The sequence below is a fragment of the Oryx dammah genome, unplaced genomic scaffold (assembly GCF_014754425.2).
Source record: "Oryx dammah isolate SB20612 unplaced genomic scaffold, SCBI_Odam_1.1 HiC_scaffold_2, whole genome shotgun sequence".
Taxonomy (NCBI): domain Eukaryota; kingdom Metazoa; phylum Chordata; class Mammalia; order Artiodactyla; family Bovidae; genus Oryx; species Oryx dammah.
The window spans coordinates 42,234,922-42,257,223 of record NW_024070186.1 but is presented as its reverse complement, the minus strand read 5'-3'; positions in this window follow the sequence as shown (position 1 = coordinate 42,257,223).

Below are 22,302 nucleotides of genomic sequence, written 5' to 3'. Positions count from 1 at the left end.
TATGGTTTTTCCAGTAGTCATGTATGGATGTGAGAGTTGGACTATAAAGACAGCTGAGAGCAGAAGAATTGATTCTTTTGAACTGTGTTGTTGGAGAAGACTCTTGAGAGTCCCTTGGGTTGCAAGGAGATCCAACCAGTCCTTCCTAAAGGAGATCAGTCCTGGGTGTTCACTGGAAGGACTGATGTTGAAGCTGAAACTCCAATTCTTTGGTCACCTGATGCAAAGAGCTGACTCATTGGAAAAGACGCTGATTCTGGGAAAGATTGAGGGTGGGAGGAGAAGGGGACAACAGAGGATGAGATGGTTGGATGGCATCACCAACTCAATGAATATGACTTTGGGTAAACTTTAGGAATTAGTGATGGACAGGGAGGCCTGGCATGCTGCGGTTCATGGGGTTGCAAAGGGTCAGACACTACTGAGCAACTGAAATGAACTGAACTGAACTGAGGGATGAAAGAGACTCCAAAGCCTACATCAAGAAATGGACTTTTAATTTTTTAGTGCTATAGTCACTCTACATGGAAGAAAAATGCTCTAGGCTGGTGGTTACTTGGGGAAAACAAAAGATAATCTTTATTTACTCTGAAATTAAATAAACTAAGCATTACCAAAAGAAATTCCTAAACAGGTATTTAATATCACAAAAATTCAAGGCTAGTTAAAGCTGTATTTTATTCATAAAAACAGGTCATTTGGGACTGAAACCAGATTGATTATATTCTTTGCAGCCAAAGATGGAGAAGCTCTATACAGTCAACAAAAACAAGACCAGGAGCTGACTGTGGCTCAGATCATGAACTCCTTATTACCAAATTCAGACTCAAATTGAAGAAAGTAGGGAAAACTGCTAGATCATTCAGGTATGACCTAAATCAAATCCCTTATGATTATACAGTGGAAGTGAGAAATAGATTTAAGGGCCTAGATCTGATAGATAGAGTGCCTGATGAACTATGGCCTGAGGTTCATGACATTGTACAGGAGACAGGGATCAAAACCATCCCCATGGGAAAGAAATGCAAAAAAAGCAAAATGGCTGTCTGGGGAGGCCTTACAAATAGCTGTGAAAAGAAGAGAGGTGAAAAGCAAAGGAGAAAAGGAAAGATATAAGCATCTGAATGCAGAGTTCCAAAGAATAGCAAAAAGAGATAAGAAAGCCTTCAGCGATCAATGCAAAGAAATAGAGGAAAAGAACAGAATGGGAAAGACTAGAGATCTCTTCAAGAAAATTAGAGATACCAAGGGAACATTTCATGCAAAGATGGGCTCGATAAAGGACAGAAATGGTATGGACCTAACAGAAGCAGAAGATATTAAGAAGAGGTGGCAAGAATACACAGAAGAACTGTACAAAAAAGATCTTCACAACCCAGATAATCATGATGGTGTGATCACTAAGCTAGAGCCAGACATCCTGGAATGTGAAGTCAAGTGGGCCTTGAAAGCATCACTACAAAAAAGCTAGTGGAGGTGATGGAATTCCAGTTGAGCTATTTCAAATCCTGAAAGATGATGCTGTGAAAGTGCTGCACTCAGTATGCCAGCAACTTTGGAAAACTCAGCAGTGGGCCACAGGACTGGAAAGGGTCAGTTTTCATTCCAATTCCAAAGAAAGGCAATGCCAAAGAATGCTCAAACTGCTGCACAATTGCACTCATCTCACATGCTAGTAAAGTAATGCTCAAAATTCTCTAAGCCAGGCTTCAGCAATACGTGAACCATGAACTTCCTGATGTTCAAGCTGGATTTAGAAAAGGCAGAGGAACCAGAGATCAAATTGCCAACATCCGCTGGATCATGGAAAAAGCAAGAGAGTTCCAGAAAAACATCTATTTCTGCTTGATTGACTATGCCAAAGCCTTTGACTGTGTGGATCACAATAAACTATGGAAAATTCTTCAAGAAATGGGAATACCAGACCACCTGACCTGCCTCTTGAGAAATCTGTATGCAGGTGAGGAAGTAGCAGTTAGAACTGGACATGGAACAACAGACTGGTTCCAAATAGGAAAAGGAGTACGTCAAGGCTGCTTATTTAACTTATGTGCAAAGTACATCATGAGAAACCCTGGACTGGAAGAAACACAAGCTGGAATCAAGATTGCCAGGAGAAATATCAATAACCTCAGATATGCAGATGACACCACCCTTATGGCAGAAAGTGAAGAGGAACTAAAAAGCCTCTTGATGAAAATGAAAGAGGAGAGTAAAAAAGTTGGCCTAAAGCTCATCATTTAGAAAGCGAAGATCATGGCATCTGGTCCCATCACTTCATGGGAAATAGATGGGGAAACAGTGGAAACAGTGTCAGACTTTATTTGTTTATGCTCCAAAATCACTGCAGATGGTGATTGCAGCCATGAAATTAAAAGACGCTTACTCCTTGGAAGAGAAGTTATGACCAACTTAGATAGTATATTCAAAAGCAGAGACATTACTTTGCCGACTAAGGTCTGTCTAGTCAAGGCTATGGTTTTTCCTGTGGTCATGTATGGATGTGAGAGTTGGACTGTGAAGAAGGATGCGTGCTGAAGAATTGATGCACTTGAACTGTGGTGTTGGAGAAGACTCTTGAGAGTCCCTTGGACTGCAAGGAGATCTGTTCTGAAGGAGATCAAGCCTGGGATTTCTTTGGAAGGAATGATGCTAAAGCTGAAACTCCAGTATTTTGACTACCTCATGCGAAGAGTTGACTCATTGGAAAAGACTCTGATGCTGGGAGGGATTGGGGGCAGGAGGAGAAGGGGACGACCGAGGATGAGATGGCTGGATGGCATCACTGACTCGATGGATGTGAGTCTGAGTGAACTCTGGGAGTTGGTGATGAACAGGGAGGCCTGGCGTGCTGCAATTCATGGGGTTGCAAAGAGTCGGACACGACTGAGCGACTGAACTGAACTGAACTGAATGTGTCTGGATACTTTAGGTATGAGAAATATGAGAGGCAGATAGTAGAAACTGGCAAAATGAATCCTAACTAAATAGGGCTGAAATTCTTCCAAATGAATTAATCCCCTTCCTTAAGCTTTGTCTTCCCAATCTCTCCGTAAGGAATATTTGACCGGTCTAGTATTTTATTACTTATAATCTTAAGTCCATACAGTGTGCTTTTTGATGTCACCTCTAATTATATTTACATACTGAAGTACACGTTACCAGTTATATAGTTGTACTGACCTTTGTCATTAAAAAAAAAAAGAAAAGCTAAAAGCTGAAAAGTGTGTGTTCAAAGGACTTTCACTTGCAACTGGCAGAAAATCTAGCCCAAACTCACTTTATAAAAGGAGATGATTCACTCACTAAACTGAAATATATAGGGGGGAGGCCTGGTTTTCTCTCTGTCTCTCTCTTCTTTGCTTTCTCTCTTCTTTCCTGTTTCCTCTCATTTGCTCTCTCCACTGTTGCATCTCTTCCTGGTCTCCATCTGCCCTCATACTTATGCAGGTTTCCCATCACAAACAGAAGATGGCTTCAGCATTCCCAGGTCTCACATCTTCTGAGATTTAGTCTAGCAGGAGGGAGAATTCTCCAGTCTCTTTCCAGCATTCCTGGTCTGTGCTTGCTATCACTTCTGATCGGGTAATGTAAACCGTTACTGAACTCTCCATGGTTAAGACAAGGGGAATGAGGCATATGGATTTGCTTATAACTGAGTAACTCTATATTTCATTTCACTCCTGAACCCCATCTGTATTAGTTTCCTATGGCTGCTCTATAAAAAATTACCACCAACTTTGTTGGATTCAAAACATGTTTATTCTCTTACAGTTCTGTAGGTCATAAATCCAATGTTGATTTTGCTGGGCCAAAGTCATACTCCCTCAGGAAACTCGAGGGAAGAATCCATTTGTGAGCCTTTTCCAGCTTCTGGAGCTGCACTCCTTGGCTCTTGGCCCCATCCTCTATCTTCAAAGCCTGCAGCCTAACATTATGATCATATTGCCTTCTTCTTCTGTAATCAAATCTCTTACTGCCTCCCTCTTTTAATGACATTTGTCATTACATTTAAGGCCCATCAAGGTAATGCAGGATAATTGTTCAATCTCAAGATCCTTAACAATCATGTCTACAAAATCACTTTTGCCACATAAAATAGCATTTACAGATTCCAGGAATTGAGACCTGAGTATCTCTTGGGGGCCATTATTCAACCTACCACATAGAATATAAGCATAAAAATGGAGAGAAGGGGAGAGAGAAACCCAACAAATGTTAGGAAGAAAAATAACAAGTATCTAACACTGATGTTTTAGAAGCTGTTTTTTTTTTTTGTTCCTTTGTCTTTTGTAATTATATTATCAAAACAAGGGTCCTCCTTGTGCTTCTTATTTTAATTTAACATCAATGGCCAAATTATCAAGTGCATAGGTATATTTCCACTTATATTTAGTGGCTATTGGGAAGCTAGAGATCCAATTGTGACCTGACCTGTTCAGTTGCTAAGTCGTGTCCAACTCTGTGACCCCACGACCTGCAGCACGCCAGGATATTGTCTCTTCTAAGGATAGTTTGGGCATTAGAAGTTTCTGCTCCTGCTTAGTTGCTTCAGTCATGTCCGACTCTGTGCTACACTATGGATTGTAGCCCACCAGGCTCCTCTGTCCATGGAATTCTCCAGTCAAGAATACTGAGTGAACTGGCATGGCCCTCCTCCATGGATCATCCCAACCCAGAGATCAAACACAGGTCTCCTGCATTGCAGATAGATTCTTTACCACTGAGCACCAGAAAAGCCCCCATAACATTAATTCCTTTCTTCGGCTCAAAAATGGAACTGTGCTTTGTTCACCTCAAGTAAGTGAATCAATTAAGATTTTTAGTCAAGTACAATAAGATATTATAGCTATCAGTCAGTTCAGTTCAGTCGCTCAGTTGTGTCCGACTCTTTGCGACCCCATGAATCGCAGCATGCCAGGCCTCCCTGTCCATCACCAACTCCCAGAGTTCACTCAAACTCATGTCCATCAAGTCGGTGATGCCATCCAGCCATCTCATCCTCTGTCATCCCCTTCTCCTCCTGCCCCCAATCCCTCCCAGCATCAGTCTTTTCCAATGAGTCAACTCTTCACATGAGGTGGCCAAAGTACTGGAGTTTCAGCTTTAGCATCATTCCTTCCAAAGAACACCCAGGGCTGATCTCCTTCAGAACGGACTGGTTGGATCTCCTTGCAGTCCAAGGGACTCTCAAGAGTCTTCTCCAACACCACAGCTCAAAAGCATCAATTCTTCGACACTCAGCTTTCTTCACAGTCCAACTCTCACATCCGTACATAACCACAGGAAAAACCATAGCCTTGACTAGACGGACCATTGTAGGCTATAAAACAGGTCAGTTGATGATGAATGTGTTTTTTATTCTGAAATACATGAAAAACTAGGTTAGCATCAATTACAGCTGATATTAAATAACAGATAATTTGTAAAATATCTTATGTTTAAACCTCCATATGTACAAAAAAAACCCACCTCTTCTTAAATTGGTTGTTTAGTGTAGCTTCTTTCGTGTGTTACTGGATTAAAAGCTTGCTACTTCATTCCCTCAATGCAATCAAATTATTACCTCCTCTCTTAGTTTTCAGACTGTCATAGGAAGATGAAACCTGTTTGTTTGGCTTGGAATTAAAATTTCCTGTGCTTAAGCTTCCATGGTCTTTGACTGATCTGCTTGAACAGAAGAATTAAAAAAAAAAAATTATGAGAGGCAGAACTATGTTGTGAATGAGAATCAGAAGATTTTGGTTTAAATCTTTATTTTGGCTAGTTACTAGTTATCCGATGTGAGACCTTGACAGAATTACTGCACCTCTCTGATCTTCTGATTTTTTTTTTAATCCATAAAACGGGAGATGATAGTTATTATCTATGGTTACTTTCTACCTCAAACGTGTAAAGCATAGTATGTAGCACCTAATTTGGGGGTATTTTTCTTATCATTGTATTTATTCTATCACTTGGATATTGCTTAATTTATACTTTTATTCAAGTGTTTTGAAGGAACTGATATATCAATTAACAACAGTTAGTGAATAATTACGCTATGTGCTGTTCTTAGGGAGCCTTCATTCCTGCTATGTACAGATTTTAGTAGAACCCATTAAAACTGTTTAATATCACCTAACAGAATACATATAAATATGTCTAACATAATTTAGCCACTATTTTAAATAATTAAACATGTTTTAAAAAGCATTCGATGATAATTTTCAGGAACTGAAAACAACTTTGATGTTTGCGCATGACTCAAGAAGATTTTAAGTGTAAAGTGAAAACCCAGATAATAAGGTCTGTCTTAGTGAGTGGCCTGGCAGATGAATTCAGCAATCTAGGCCAGATGCTAAAACTAGTAACACTTTGAAGAATTCTTCATCCCTGTGATTCATGTATTTGCAGCTATCTCTCAGCCTGAAGTTTATCTTGAGGCATTATAAAATTATATAAAATAGCTATATGAAGAGAAGCTTTAAAGAGAAACAGCTTGATTGTTTTTGTTTATTTTAGGTTTCACATATAAGTGAAAGAACACAGTATTTGTCTTTCTCTGTGTGACTTATTTCACCAAGAACAATACCTTCTAGCTCCATCCATGTTGTTGCATATGGCAGGATTTCATTCTTTTTTAAGGCTGAGTAATATATATATATTTATATATGCCATTTTCTGTATCCATTTATCTATTGATTACACATAGGTTGCTTCTACATCTTGGAAGGGAGAGGGGTCGGGGAATGTGTAAATATGTATAAGAGGTTAAGAGGTACAAGCTACTAATTATAAAATAAAAAAGTCATAGGAATGTAATGTACACTACAGGGAAAATAGTCAATACTATTATAATAACTTTGTATAGTGCATAATCTATAAAAATATCAAATTACTATGTTGTATACCTGAAACTAATACAACATTGTAAGTCAACTATACTTCAGTAAAAAATAAAGAAACAAAAAGATTAAACTGTGGCTCTGTGGTCATATTAGCAATAGCATAAGTCTGAATATGTTAGGTTGGCAAGTACTATCAGTTACATAAGGCTTCCCAGTTAGCTCAGTGGATAAACATGCTGCTTGCAATACAGCAGACACATTGAGATGAGAGTTCGGTCCCTGGGTCAGGAAGATCCTCTGGAGGAGGGCACGGCAACCCAATCCAGTATTCTTGCCTGGAAAATCTCATGGACAGAGGAGCCTGGTGGGATACAGCCCATAGGGTAGTAAAGAATCGGATTCAACTGAAGCAACTGAGCACACACTGAGCTAAATGTATTGTCTTTAAAAAATTAACTCTAAAAGACAAATTCCCATTTATATTTTTCCCTTCTCTTCTCACTTTGAAGTTATACATTAAAAAATGAAAACATGAAACTCCAAATACTGGTATCAAAACCATTCTAATAATCAAATATATATAGGAAAGATGTTCTTTCTTTGATGTTAACATTTACAGAAGCAATGAAACTTTAGAGGCTTAAAAGAAAAATAATCTATGTAGTTAGTCAGGTTTTACCCAAAAGATTGTGAGGAGGCAAATTTTGGTTAACAACCCTAAAATATATTAAAGTTTCTTTAATTTTGGAACCTCAGACTTCCAATGAAGTAATATGGCATTCAGAGCTCCATCTATTATACTCTCAACTAGTGCTTCTCCTAGTACTGCATAAGGTGCATTAAGCCTTTAATGAATAAAGATGTGACTTTATAAAATAACTAATACCTTTAATTTTAAAATGAGAACAACTGGCTGGCATTTCTCCATGAAGAGTACCATGTTCCAAAATTATAGAAAGAAAGAGAGGCTCAAATTAAGTTATTAATTCCTGGTGAAAATTTAATGAAGTTGACATAGGTAATGCTTCTTTTAGAAGAATAATTTTTGACTTATCTGTTTGTTATTCCTAAGATTATTTGAACAGTTTTTGTAAAAGAGCCACTTGTATGGGGATATGCTGAGCCTTAGACGAAGAGTTTAATTTTTTTTTTAATCAGCAGGAGTGAGAGAGATTAAGCAAATTCATCCATTTTCCACAATAATACCTTTTTATTTATTAACGGCTATGGGGAAGGCTAGACCATCAGTCTATAATTGAATTTTGTCTACTTTGTGGCATAAGGAAAGGTGAATCAGGAAACTTGCTTGGTTAATTTTAGCCTAGTAAGTTTTTGAAAGTGACTCAGAAGTAAGGCCACACAGTTAAGTATTGATTTTCCTGTCTCAAATCAGAGACATAAATCATATGCCATGACTAAGTTCTTCCTGAAGATATGAATACTCTTCCCATAGGCCATTAATGGTTAAATATTTTGATCACTGAGGTGCAAAAATAGACACCAGAGCCAATTGAGTTGGGGAAGAAACGGGTGTATCTTTTCTGTATCTTTTCTGTTTCTGTTAAGCTTCTACATCATGAAATATAGGGCCATCTTCACACCTAGCTGCTAACATGGCTACTGACATGTACAAGCACTGAGGGTAGGAAATGGACATCCCAATATAAGAAAACAAATTTAAATAAATATAAAACACTTTTGTGAGTGCTTTGAAAATACACTATCTTGTTTGGATAAATTTTTATCATTTGCACCAACTATTCTTCTCTATCTTTGGCCTTATCATTTTATTTTTCAGCCACCAATATTTTTCATTACACACCTTGGGTCAAGAATAATTCTACAAGCTGAGCATACAGAAGTGAGCAAGACAGATGAGGTTCTTGCCCCTTAGAGAAAAATATATAAACAAATCAATGAATTTCTGCAGGTTGTCAGGAAATAGTGCTTAGATAGAGAGTGGTCGAGAGACTCCTTCCAAAGAAATGTTCAAGAGAGTTCTCCAAGATTGTGCCAGCATTTGAGCAAGGGCTTAAAAGAGGGTGGGTTTGAGTGAAGAAGTGGTGGCTTAGTTTTCTTAGATAAGGGAAGAATAATGTCCTGATTTGGAAAGCATCTTGGCAAGGATGAAGAACTGAAGAAAAATCTGAGTGTATCTGGAAAGTTGTACTAGAGAGGTAGTCAGAAATCATACCTGAAAAGCCTGCTAAGCCAACTTAAGGAGTCTGGATTTTATTCCAAAAGCATTCATTATGGAGCTATTATATATTTTATGACAACATTCTGCTTAGAGTAAGCCAATAGTTAAAAGTTTTAAAAAGCTTTGAAGGTATCATTCCTTAAGTAACTTCAAAATGGAATTGTTCAATCTAAATTTGTTTTATATTTAATGACTTTCAAAAGAAAATGACGATGTAAATCTCAGAAATAATATGTTTCAGGATATTTCAAGAGAACTTCGGAATTCCTGGGGAATGTGTTCTGATGATTCTTCCAGAAGAGGAGACAAGTTGGCAGAGAAGGACAGGAGGAAGCCTGGTAAGTGATTCTTATGAATAAGGGAACATGCACTTTCTCATCAGCCTGGATTCCTTTTTTTTTTTTCCCTCTATACCCTTTCACACATTTCACAATCAAGTTCACAGAGATTGGCTTAGCTTTATGTAGAGCTTTCAAAATAATGGGTATTTGGTTTTTGAAAGATGTTATAGTTCCTCTTCACGGATATTTGTAATGAACAGAAACTTGTTATTTACTCAGAATATTCTGACAGTAGATTCTCTAACACTCTCCTCCAGCCCATGTGCACAAATATGCAATCTCACATTTTTTTCCATCAGAGCAGAGTGGAGTCAGGAAGTTCTTAGTAATTTGCAGACATATGCCAATCAGATAACACATCACTGCAAGCAGAATACCCCTGAGGCAGGAAGAGATGCTGATCACTGGGGTGAGGGTGTGGAAAGGGCTTAGTGACTGAACTGACCCAGCAAACTTTCAGCACAAGGAACGAAAGCTTACTGGATATAGGGGTTATTTTTTCTTATAGATACTAAATAAATGGAGTAAGGGATGTGATTTCAGTTTGTTTATTGAAATATGGTTTTAAGAATTTTATGTAATGCCTTATCAGATGGAGATATCAAGATAGTTTCAAGCTTCCACATTGGCTGAGATATTTTATTTAAACTAAGAAAGAGCTAGAGACTAAAGGATTGTCTATATTTGAGGTACAAATCAGTTTCTGTTTCAGTCTATTAGGATATTATCTCAATATTGTTTTTCCTAGTAAAGCTTCTTGTTTTCTCCTATATTTGATTTCTTAAGCATGGTAAGTATACTTGGTCTAAGAGAATTTTTTTATTTCACAATTGCATTAAAAGTTAATATTTTAAAATAAATTGAATATTTGAAGTAAAGTATGCAGTCTTTTCTAATAAAAAAATGTCTGAAACAGTGTCCATTTGGCTTCAAGATTGAAAATAATGTTACATCAGCAGCATAGCTTCCAGTAAGATTTATTAGAATGTTTGGTTAGCAGGAAATATCAGTTTACTAGATTTGTATTTATAGAATGAAATGCCAGTATTTACACTGAAAATAAATGATACCAAACACATCCCATACTCATGTGTTACTTTTCCACACTGTTTTTCTACCACTTTATGGCAAAATTTCTTTCCCTTCTGGAATAATCTACCTAAATTTGATCTGCCTGAGAACATTCCTGCAATAAGAGGGTTGTCCTTTCCCCTTTCCCTTTTCATAATTGTCTTCCCACTGAATTGCTTTTCTTATAATCACCCTTATTTATCATCCATCTTGAATCTTCCTAGAGTACATTGTCCCAAGGAAGAAAAATCTCCAACATACAAAGGAATATTTTAATATATTGGTGTTGATATTGAGAGAGTAGATTGCTCCAGACTGTTTAAAAAATCCTTTTACAATGTTAGTTGTTGCCAATGATTTGATCTCAGCAAACATGGAGGAACCAAATAAATTGCCACTGACAGATTGTTAGAAATGTTTATGACATACTACTCTGATTTTAGTGTGTAATTTTGAAGGAGTTCAGAGAATTGAGGAACACTTCTCTAACAAAAATCCTTCTGTACTCATGTACTTAATTTATATGAATAATTTTTTTTCAGCATTTGCCTTCTCCCTCAAACAAAATTGAAAGGGAAAACTAGGGATAAAATTGATGCTGAACTTATTTCAGTTTAAGAAGCAACTCACATCTTAAAATCATTTGCAATAAAATTATATTTTATGTTGAATATTACCGTCAAAACTTATTTCCCATTATTGTTATGATTAATTATATGATTTTACTACCATTAATGTAATTTAATCCTGAAAATATATTTTAACATTTAAGGCATTATGGTCACAGGAAATGCTACTACTACTACTAAAATTAATAACAAAGCCTTAAATGGAAATTTGCATATACATACACACATACATATTTTTTAAACATTTTTTCTAGTGTCTTTAAAAATATTTATCTATTTATTAATATTTGGCTGTGCCAGGTCTTAGTTGCCTCACATGGGATTTTCTGTCTACATTGAGGCATGAAGAATCTTTAATTGCAGCATGTGGGATCTGTTTCCCTGACCTTGGATTGAACCTGGGCTCCCTGCATTGGGAGTATGGAGTATTAGCCACTGGACCACCAGAGAAGCCCCTATATGTATGTTTTCAGTGTAGCAAAATATGCTGAGATGGCCAATAAAATACTTTAAAGCATAGGTTTATATTACACACACACAAAATTCTGCCAAGGATATGTAAAGTTTTCATGTAATGAAATGTAAAGTTTTCAACAGTTAACAGCAAGTTCATTTATCATTTAAAGGGATGATATTATGACTACATCACAAGTTGTTAAGACATTAGCAGACCATTATATTGAGAATAGTAGTGCAACAGTTGATTTTAAATATTTACAATATACCAGAAGTCATACCCTTGGCAACCATTTAAAACAATTATGACAAAGTTTAGAAGTCAACTTAAAGACATTTATGATGATACAAAGTTTTTCAAAATTCTCAGAGATTGTAAGCAAAGCTTTTTGGAAAAAACAGATGGGCAAAAACCATGAAACTTCCTTTAAAAGAATAACAATCTGGCCGAAACAATTTTTATTAGAAGGGAAGTTGACACAACCAAGAGCTGAAAGCCAAAATCCTTACAGTGGCCAATGCGGCCCTATACTATGTCTGAGATCTTCCCTTTCCTCCCATTCTTTCCCCCAGTCACTCCACATTAGTGAGACTGCGGTCCTTGTTATACTTCAGACGTGCTAGACAGGTCCTGTCTCTGACTTTCGCATTGCTGACTCCCTCTACCTGAGACACTTTCCCCAGATCTCCTTCAGGTCATTATCTTCTACTCATGGGCTTCTCTGTAACATCTGACATAAAATTGCAATAGCCTCAATCCCAACTCTCCCCAGCTTAATTTTTTCCCATACCATAATACTCTTTATATGCATAGTACATTTCATACACAATGGAATTGAATTATTTATTAAGTTTTTAGTCTCTACCCCTCTAGAATGCAAGCCCCATGGAAACAGAGGTTTTGCCATAGCTCTATTTCCAGTACCTAAAACAGCCCCAGAACTTAGTAGTAGGTATTAAATAAAAGATGTTGCATGGATGAATATGCAAGTTGTTTCTAAGATTCATGGCCTCCATGTCAAAGGCTTTTTTAGAAGGAAATGACAAAATTTCTTATAAAATTTTCTTGTTGCTGTCAGTAGAAATAATGGAAGTCTATCATAACAGATTAAGGAACCAAGGAAATAAGCTATCCTTATTCCCTATTAGTCATTTATTATAATGTAATTTATCTTCACAACTAACAAGATCGCAAAGAAACTTACATTCACTCCTTTATTCAGTCTGTCAGTTAGTTAATTAAGGAACATTTGTTCAGCATCTGTTGGCTACTTTGCCACTGGGGCAAAGGTAAATAGAAATTTGCCCCTGCCCACCATCCCTAGGACAGCACAGATTATAAAATAGAACACTTTTAATTTTCCAAATGTATTTTTCTTCAAAATGTCTTTTAATTAAAAATAATGTAGCCTTACCAACATTTATCTGTAAATTCAAAGTACTCCTCAACAGGAATTTCATGAAATTTGATGAGGTGATGACATAGTAACATGAATGAACCAAAGGCCAAAATAACCAATATATTTTGAAAGAGAGGGAAGAATCTGTATCAATAAGCTCTATATCCAATGTCAAGACTTATTATAAATCTATAGTAATTAAGTATGATATTGACAGAGGGATAGACAGAAAAAATAATGAAATATAATGGAGAACCCCGTGTATATAGAACTTTGCAATATGACAGAAATGATATTATAGATTAGTTGAGAAAGGATGGATTCTTCCATAGATGACTAGATTATTAAAATATCAATTAAAATGTTGCTCTTATTATGAAAAAAACTCGACTCTTCCACCCAAAGAAATTCCAGATGGTCTAAAGACTGAAACTTAAAAGAAAATTTTAATAATGCTTAGAAGAAAATTTAAAAGAATATATTTATGATCTTATAGTATAAAAAAGATTTATTTCAAAAAGGACTAAAGAAAAGCAGTAATGTAAAAGAAAAGATGGATTTACTTTATCAAAGCTATCATTGCTGTTATTTAGATGCTAAGTCATGTCCAACTCCTTCATGACCTCATGGACTCTAGGGTCCTCTGTCTGTGGGATTTCTTAGGCAAGAATACTAGAATAGGTTGTAAATTCCTTCTCCAGGGCTTCCTGACCCAGGGATTGAAGCTGCATCTCCTGCATTGGCAGGTGGATTCGTTACCACTAAATCACCAGGGAAGCTCCAAAGCTATTGTGTGTGTGTGTGTGTGTTAGTTGCTCAGTTGTGTTCAACCTTTTGCGACACCCCGTCTATGGGGTCGCACAGAGTTTGACACGACTGAAGCGACTTAGCAGCAGCAGCAACAGTAGCAACATGGGCTGTAGCCCACAGGGCTCCTCTGTCCGTGGAAGTCTCCAGGCAAGAATACTGAAGTGGGTAGCCATTCCCTTCTTCAGGGGATCTTCCTGACCCAGGGATCAAACCCATGTCTCTTGCATTGCAGGAAGATTCTTTACCATCTGAGCCACCAGGGGGGCCCAAAGCTATCATAAAATAAATACAAAAGATAAGCACAGAAGGGAAAGATACAGTTGCTTTTATATAAGGAATCAATGCTTATTATACATTGTGTATTTATAATATGTGATTTATATCAATCAATGAAAAAAATACCCCCAAATCGATAAATGGACAAAGCATAAATTGAGAGACTGTAACCAATAAACAAATAAAAAATGCTCACACTCAGAAATGAAACAGAATGTTCAAATCAGCTAACAGCAAAACATTTAATATTCATTAGACTGGCAAAAATTTAAGTCTAATAATCCCAAGTATTGAAGGAAATGTGGAATAAATCTCACATAATGTTGACTGGTGGTGAAGCTGGTCGAAAACCCAAGGAGAGCAATTTGGATATATGTAATTAGTTCAAAGCATTCAGACACCTTGATTTGACAACTTTTTAGTATATCCCTTGGATAAACTCCTGCATAGGTGCACAAGGAATCATACATAGGCATGCTCATTGTGGCTTCCTAATACAAATGATATATTAGAAATAATCAATCAGCAAGAGACTGGATGAATGGTATCTTATTTTCACATGGAATATGAAAACGAAGTTAAATAAAGTAGATTCATATGTGTCAAAAATGATAAAATTAATGAAAAAAGCAAGTGAGAGTAAAATGTCTACAACCCACAATTCAATGCTATGTTGCTTACAGTTATATATAGATATTATAAAGGTGGGTAGATTGAAATTACCACCAATTTCTCCCAGTTCCAAAACCCAATAACACTCCATACACAATATATGTCTTGTATATTTGTGTTCCTGGGTAGCTTTTATCAAGGTTTTATAATAATTCAAAAGACAGAAACAGTAACCTTCTTCCTTTGAAATTCTTCCCATATCATGGTTTTAATTAATATCTGTAAATGCACCCCCTTTGCCCCAATCTATCTCCCTGTCCCAGATTGCTCCTTTGGATATCAGAGCTGTACATTGCTCTAGTTCCCTAGACATTTCCACTTAGATGCCAGCCATGTACCTAGAACTTAACAAGTGAAAGACAGAACTCATTTTTCCTCACCGCCCTTGCTCCTTGTCTGCCTCAGGTTCCTATCTCAGAGAATGGCTCAGCCATCTAACAGATTACTCGATGAACACAATACCCACATCTGTCCCCAGAACCCACATCCAATTACAAAATAACTCTCAATCCCACTTGTCATATATTTATTTCAGCCTTCCTTTTCTCACCATTCCAAAAGTGGAACCATGCCCAAGCCTCCTTGTCTTCAGGCCAGATGATTATCACAGCCTCCTAATTACTCACCTATCCCCCACATAGCAACTAAAAAGCAAACCTAACTGCAAATTCTGAGTGCCGTGCTTCTAATATGCAAACCTGCCCTTGGTATGTCCCCAGCTTAAAATCTTGCCATGGTACCTACTTGTCCTTAGGATAAAGGTCAAACGCCTCAATATTGTTACAGGGTTCTTTCTAATATAATGGTTGCCTCTTTTGCCTCCCCATATATTTTCACTGTGCCTTCCTCTTCTACTCAGCATTCCAGCTTAAGAACTTCTTTTAATATCTTCGTTAGGTATGTTTTCTCTGGCATCTAGGACTTTATTCATGTGATGCTATTTACTCATTCCCCATGTTTATCTAGTTAACTTCTTCCCGCTCTATATATTGTTTCTTTCCACTCCCTAGTCTGAATTATATCATAACCCTCCTCTGTGCTGTTCTTAGATGGGTGTCTAAGGGCTGTCACAGATGGGTGCACAGGTTGTGCACTGTTCAACTCTAAGGGACGCTCTTCACATTATGGTCTATGTGAAGAATGCCCCTGAAGTTGTGCACATGTGGTGGTCATGTCTATCATATCTCTATCACAGCAGGCAATTACATTACAGTTCATTAGTGTAACTGCCTGCTGACTTGTCTTTCTCACTGTTCTGCTAAGTAGACAAGGGACATCACATCTGAGACTGCTGCTGCTGCTGCTAAGTCAATTCAGTCGTGTCAAACTCTGTGCAACACCATAGACGACAGTCCACCAGGCTCCCCTGTCCCTGGGATTCTCCAGGCAAGAACACTGGAGTGGGTTGCCATTTGCTTCTCCAATGCATGAAAGTGAAAAGTGAAAGTGAAGTTTCTCAGTTGTGTCCGACTCTTCGCGACCCCATGGACTGCAGCCTACCAGGCTCCTCTGTCCATGGGATTTTCCAGGCAAGAGTACTGGAGTGGGGTGCCATCGCCTTCTCAGACATCTGAGACTAGAAGTCAATAAATAAAAAAAGAAAAATACATTGACTCTTCACCTTTGTCATGAGGTCATATAAGGATATATCCTCTATGTATACACCAGGACCTCATCTCAGGGGAGGAAACAGAAATGACAGGCCACCTAAGATAAACTGAAAATTTTTATCCAAAACAGAATGAACTCTTCCTAAAAGATATAAAACTAAGTACCTAAGCAATGAAATCTAAGCTCCATGATAGCAGAGATTTTTGTTTGTTTGCTTCCATTTGATCTATGCTGATTCCTCTGACTCTAGAAGAGAGTTTTACACCTAGTAGTCCTGAAGAAAGGCTTTCTGAATGAATGAAAGAGTCATTTGTCTCATGATTATGATTGTAGATTATACTTCACCTGGATTGAGGACCCATGAAGAATACTAGAATGGAGCTTGACAAACATCCACGTTGCTGTATTTTGTTCAACTAAAGGCCCTTGTACATGTAACAGGTTAAGAAATTGCAGTTCTTTAGCATCAGGCATCTTTGTAAGGTTCTTTAATTCATTTGGGGGACAAGGCAGAAGAAACAGGGGAAAACCTCATGGGGAGTAGAGTCAGAAGAAAGGTAAATACACTCTTTGAATTCCCTGGATTTTTGACAAGTAACATTTATATAGCATCATACAAACCCACAGAACTTCCACACACATGCTCTCTGCTCCTCACCAGGAAAGCAGTCATTTCCTTCCTGTCGGATAAGACAGAATCTCTCTACCCGGAATAGAGTTCGTGTTACAAGTTTCTTTCACATCTTAAAGGCCACAAATGAAAATTTAATCATCAGGATCTGTCTGTGTTTATATTGAAGGAAGTTTTCTTAAAGAAGTGTGTTGGAGGGATGGTATGGGGAGGGCGGTGGAAGCGGGGTCAGGATGGGGAACACACGTATGCCCGTGGCAGATTCATGCTGATGTGTGGCAGAACCAATACAATATTGTAAAGTAGTTAGCCTCCAATTAAAATAAATAGATTAAAAAAAAGAGAGATATATACAAAAAAAAGAAGAAACAGAAAAAATAAAAACTTTTATGGAACTGGGTTATTAGGTTAAAGTTTCATTATTTCTTTTCCTTAAAATCCTAGGATTCCTTGAAAATGTGCTGAGACTCGTGGATGTATTAAAAAGGGTTGTCTCTAGATAGTTTAGTGACAGTTTATATTTCTTTTGTATTTCTTTTTAAAAAATACCATTGATTCTAGTCTTTCCTCCTTTCCTGTTCCTAACTACATATTTAAATTCACTCTATGGTGATGTATTTGTTTCCAAGTGTAATTGACATGTAAACCAAAAAGATAATAAATAATGGAATTGCTTGGTCAAGTTTCTATCTTAAACATTTTAAAATTATATGACTTTAAATATTGGGAAACTCCTGGGTCAGTTTTTTCCTTTACAGCCACTCTCATTAGTGTGTGTCAGTTACTGTTATGTGTCCTTTTTAACATAGATTTTGAAGAATAAATTTCTTTTAAGAGGAGTACACTGTATCTAGCAATCCAATAATGGGTTACATGTTTGGGGAAATATGATCTTACTTGTTATACCTTAATTTAGTTCATGTTCAGTAATATTTCACTCAGCTTATTTGATCTTAGCATAATTTGAAGAGATAAATGAGATAAACATGGTTTATGCCAGCTTAAACAAATTCTTTGATATTTATCTCTGGTAAAATGTAACTCATGACTGGGTGATGATACAATGTCACAGTGTCAGAATAGTTCTGATTAGCTTTTAAACTGTGCTACTCCAGACTAGCTGGTGCCTTACGCAGAGAATGAGAGAACCGTTTCTCGGAGCAACCATTGCTGCACATCCATTCTTAATGAGATTGGGCAATGTAGCCATTTACTGATGGTGCAAGTAGATTTAGTCTTCTCTACTGTTCATAACTGTGACAGGTAAACATACATTTATTTCTCCTAGCCGTCATTAAAAAATTGCATAATAATATTGAAGTGCACACTTGTCTTAATTCACTTACTTCTATGATATATTGTAATGAAGTAATTTTTAAAGCTTTTGCCCAACTATAACTCCAGCTGTTTTCACTGAGAGAAGTTTCTATACCAAATCTAGCATCTATCTTCAATTTCTATATTAACAGCTCTCCCTGAAAGGTTAATTTTGCCATCAATATCACTAAGGCTAAAATTAACTGCCTCTCAGCTGAACATTGTTTTAGTTATTGAAAGCAGAATATGACTGCTACTGTAAGTTGCCATCTCATAGCAGTCTTCATGATGACATTTGGAAGGGTAACTAATTTGCTTCCAATTCAAAAGATGCCCTGGTAGCAAAAGACCTTCATTCTAAAGCTTTCTTCCCCTGGATACAAATATTTTCAGAAAAAAAAAAGGGCAGCTTAGGACCTTGCCCCTGATATTGAAGATGAGAAGCTATAGGGGCAATGAGATTCTCTGAGTGCTGGTAAACAACCAGGGGAAAGGAAGTGAAAGGATGGAAGAAGAAGCCATAGGACCCCTGCTTTATAGACCCCAAAACTATTACCCACATGGGAGGCATACTTCTGTTGTTATTATTGATTGTTGCCTGTTTTACCCATAGCTCATGTGTGTTCTTGGTACAGAAAGAAGAAGAAAAAAGAGAACTTAACCAGATAAGCAGTAATGAAACTAGATTTCTTCATTTACCTCCCATTTCAAAATAAGTTGTATAAAAAGGCAATATTTATTTAATTTCACAATCTAAAGAATCAAAAGTGTGTGGATGCATTCTTTTAATAACTATTGGCAGTCACTGGAAACCATTTATACTATTGCCAAGGTGTTACAGATTATCAATGAATTGTTATCTAATGAGGATAAGCCCAGTTTTATTTTTGAAAAGCTAAACCAAAATCTTATTGTGAAGTTGCTGCTCAAAGACACAATGTTTATGCAAGTTTTTCAGTATAGATAAAAGATGTTTAAGTGCTACTAAAAACACCATGACTTTTTATGGAATATCTTTTAGAAATTGAACTCTGTAAACAAGACATTCTGGAGTTGCTTTTGAGAGTGAAGCTATAATAAAATCAAATACATGCCCAAAGAGCTAAAAATTAATGTTTCAAAGAGGTACAACTGCAGTCTAAAAATTTCAACAACTTCAATAATTCCAAAGCTCCAATATTAGAAAAAATATTAGAATATCCAGAAGTTTCTGCAGAATTTCTTGTAATATATTGGCCGTTATGATGAAGCGATGTAAAAAGAAAGTCCTCCAATGTGAGAGTTATCTTGGAATGAATGGTCAAGCCCATACATCCTCTAACATCATTATCTCTTAGTTTATCTCCTGAGAATAACCACTCAGAATATGAATTATCTTTTCTACAAAGAGCCACAGTTGTTGATTGGGTTTTGATGTAATTTGTAGGTTTGAATTTGATTCAAGTTTGATCACTGAAACATCATTCATTCATTCATTCATTCAATAAGCATGTTTCAAATCACTGCTGCTGCTGTTGAATCACTGTGTCGGACTCTTGTGACTGCATAGACTATAGCCTGCCAGGCTCTTCTGTCCATGGTATTTTTAATTACTTGATGTTTAATTTGTTTCATGAACTATGAAAACATTGGACATAAAATGTAACGCAAAAATGTTCCTGCTGTTTAGGTTCACAGACAAATCAGGAAGGCTAATATAGAAGCCAAAATTTTGCCAGATTGACAAAGGAGTAAATAAAACAATTGGACAAAGGGATGCTTGGGCAAATTGATGAGTAAGCTTGCAAATTCTGATAATTTTAAGTCTTGCTTTATGGTTTAAAAATGGTTTGGGGGAGAAGTAGGTTTTGTATGAGTCAAGGTCGGTGTTCTTGCCTGGAGAATTCCAGGGATGGCGGAGCCTGTTGGGCTGCCGTCTATGGGGTCACAGAGTCAAACCTGACTGAAGTGACTTAGCAGCAGTAGCAGGTGCAAAGAAAATCCAGGACCAGATGATATTTGGCCTTTAATGCAAAGCTAAGTACTTAAAACTTTAACCTATAAGCCAGTGCTTCTCAAAGTTATTTCCACACACCACCAGTGGCTTTCACTGAGCAACCAAGTTGTCTGGATATGGTTAAGTTATTGTAAAAGGTTAAGAAATAAGCAATTTCATTTATGTACATTTCAGAGATTTCAGATCTAAAAGAATTATCCTTTTTACAGAAAACTTGTGGTCATTATGATCATTACAAGTATGCATGTGTTACAGGGAATTAAAATAAACATTAGAACAAGGATCAGGCAGGATATGTGAATAAAAGAAGCAGGTTGTCTATAACTTGCTTGTTAGTGTCCAAAGCAAAAACAGAACATAAGCCTGCATATGCTGGGAAAAGCAAAATGTTCAAACTTACATAATCAAAAAAAGGCAATGGTGTTTCTCTTCTCTGACTTTTTAATACACATTATCATCATTAACCAATATTTTCATATCTTAAAGTGCTTGACGCTATGCTAATAATTACATTATATTGAAGATCAACAGAAAAGATCCTTTCTACTATCAAAATTACTATACTGATTTCTCATTAACATAATTCTGGAAAGAACCCATATTTATAATATAACTGATAATCTTCATTGATGAACACATGCATCTGAGAAGGGAAATTAGAGAAATTAACAGAAAAGTAAATATTTAAAACTATGCTTACCCATTTACAAAAGGATACATTCTACAACACAGGGAACATAGCCAATATTTTGCTATAGCTTATAAATAGAATATAACCTTTAAAATTGTGAATCACAATGGTATATGGTATATATAATATTGTACATTGACTAACTCTCAGTAAAAATCACTTATCCACTGGTTTTTAGTAATAATGACAGCACCTAGTAGTTGGACACCAAGTATTCTGCTGCTGCTGCTGCTATGTCGCTTCAGTTGTGTCTGACTGTGTGCAACCCCATAGACAGCAGCCCAGCAGGCTCCCCTGTCCCTGGGATTCTCCAGGCAAGAACACTGGAGTGGGCTGCCATTTCCTTCTCCAATGCATGAAAATAAAAAGTGAAAGAGAATTTGCTCATTCGTGTCCGACTCTTCGAGACCCCATGGACTGCAGCCTACCAGTCTCCTCTGTCCATGGGATTTTCCAGGCAAGAGTACTGGAGTGGGGTGCTGCTATTACTTTTTTAAATGTATGTATTATCTCCCACTTGTAAAAATAACTTTTTAAGGAAATTATTATTATTATTCCCATTTTATACAGATGAGGAGAACAAATTCAGGCTCTATTATCTGAAAGTTCTTATACTTACATAACATTATTCATGGTGCTATGAGAAGAGGCAAAGCCACAATTTAACCCAAATTTTGTTGAATTCTAAACCCATGACCTTTCCCTTCTACTCTGCTATTCTTCTGTTTTAATCTATGTAAAACTGTGCCAACGGCCTACTGATTAACACATTGAATTAACATAGTCATTTTAAAACAGATTTTTTTAAACTAATCAAATTTTAGCAATAGTTTTATTTCATACTTTTAATTCTCCAACACAGGCTTCAACAATACATGAACTGTGAACTTCCAGATGTTCAAGCTGGATTTAGAAAAGGCAGAGGAACCAGAGATCAAATTGCTAAGATCACCTGGATCATAACAAAACCAAGATACTTCCAGAAAAACATATATTTCTGCTTTATTGACTATGCCAAAGCCTTTGAACTGTGTGGATCACAATAAACTGTGGAAAATTCTTCAAGAGATGGGAATACGAGACCACCTGACCTGCCGCTTGAGAAATCTGTGTGCAGATCAGGAAGCAACAGTTAGAACTGGACATGGAACAACAGACTGGTTCCAAATGGGAAATGGAGTGCGTCAAGGCCGTATATTGTGACCCTGCTTATTTAACTTCTATGCAGAGTACATCATGAGAAACCCTGGGCTAGATGAGGTGCAAGCTGGAATCAAGATTGCCAGGAGAAATATCAATAACCTCAGATATGCTGATGACACCACCCTTATGGCAGAAAGTAAAGAAGAACTAAAGAGTCTCTTGATGAAA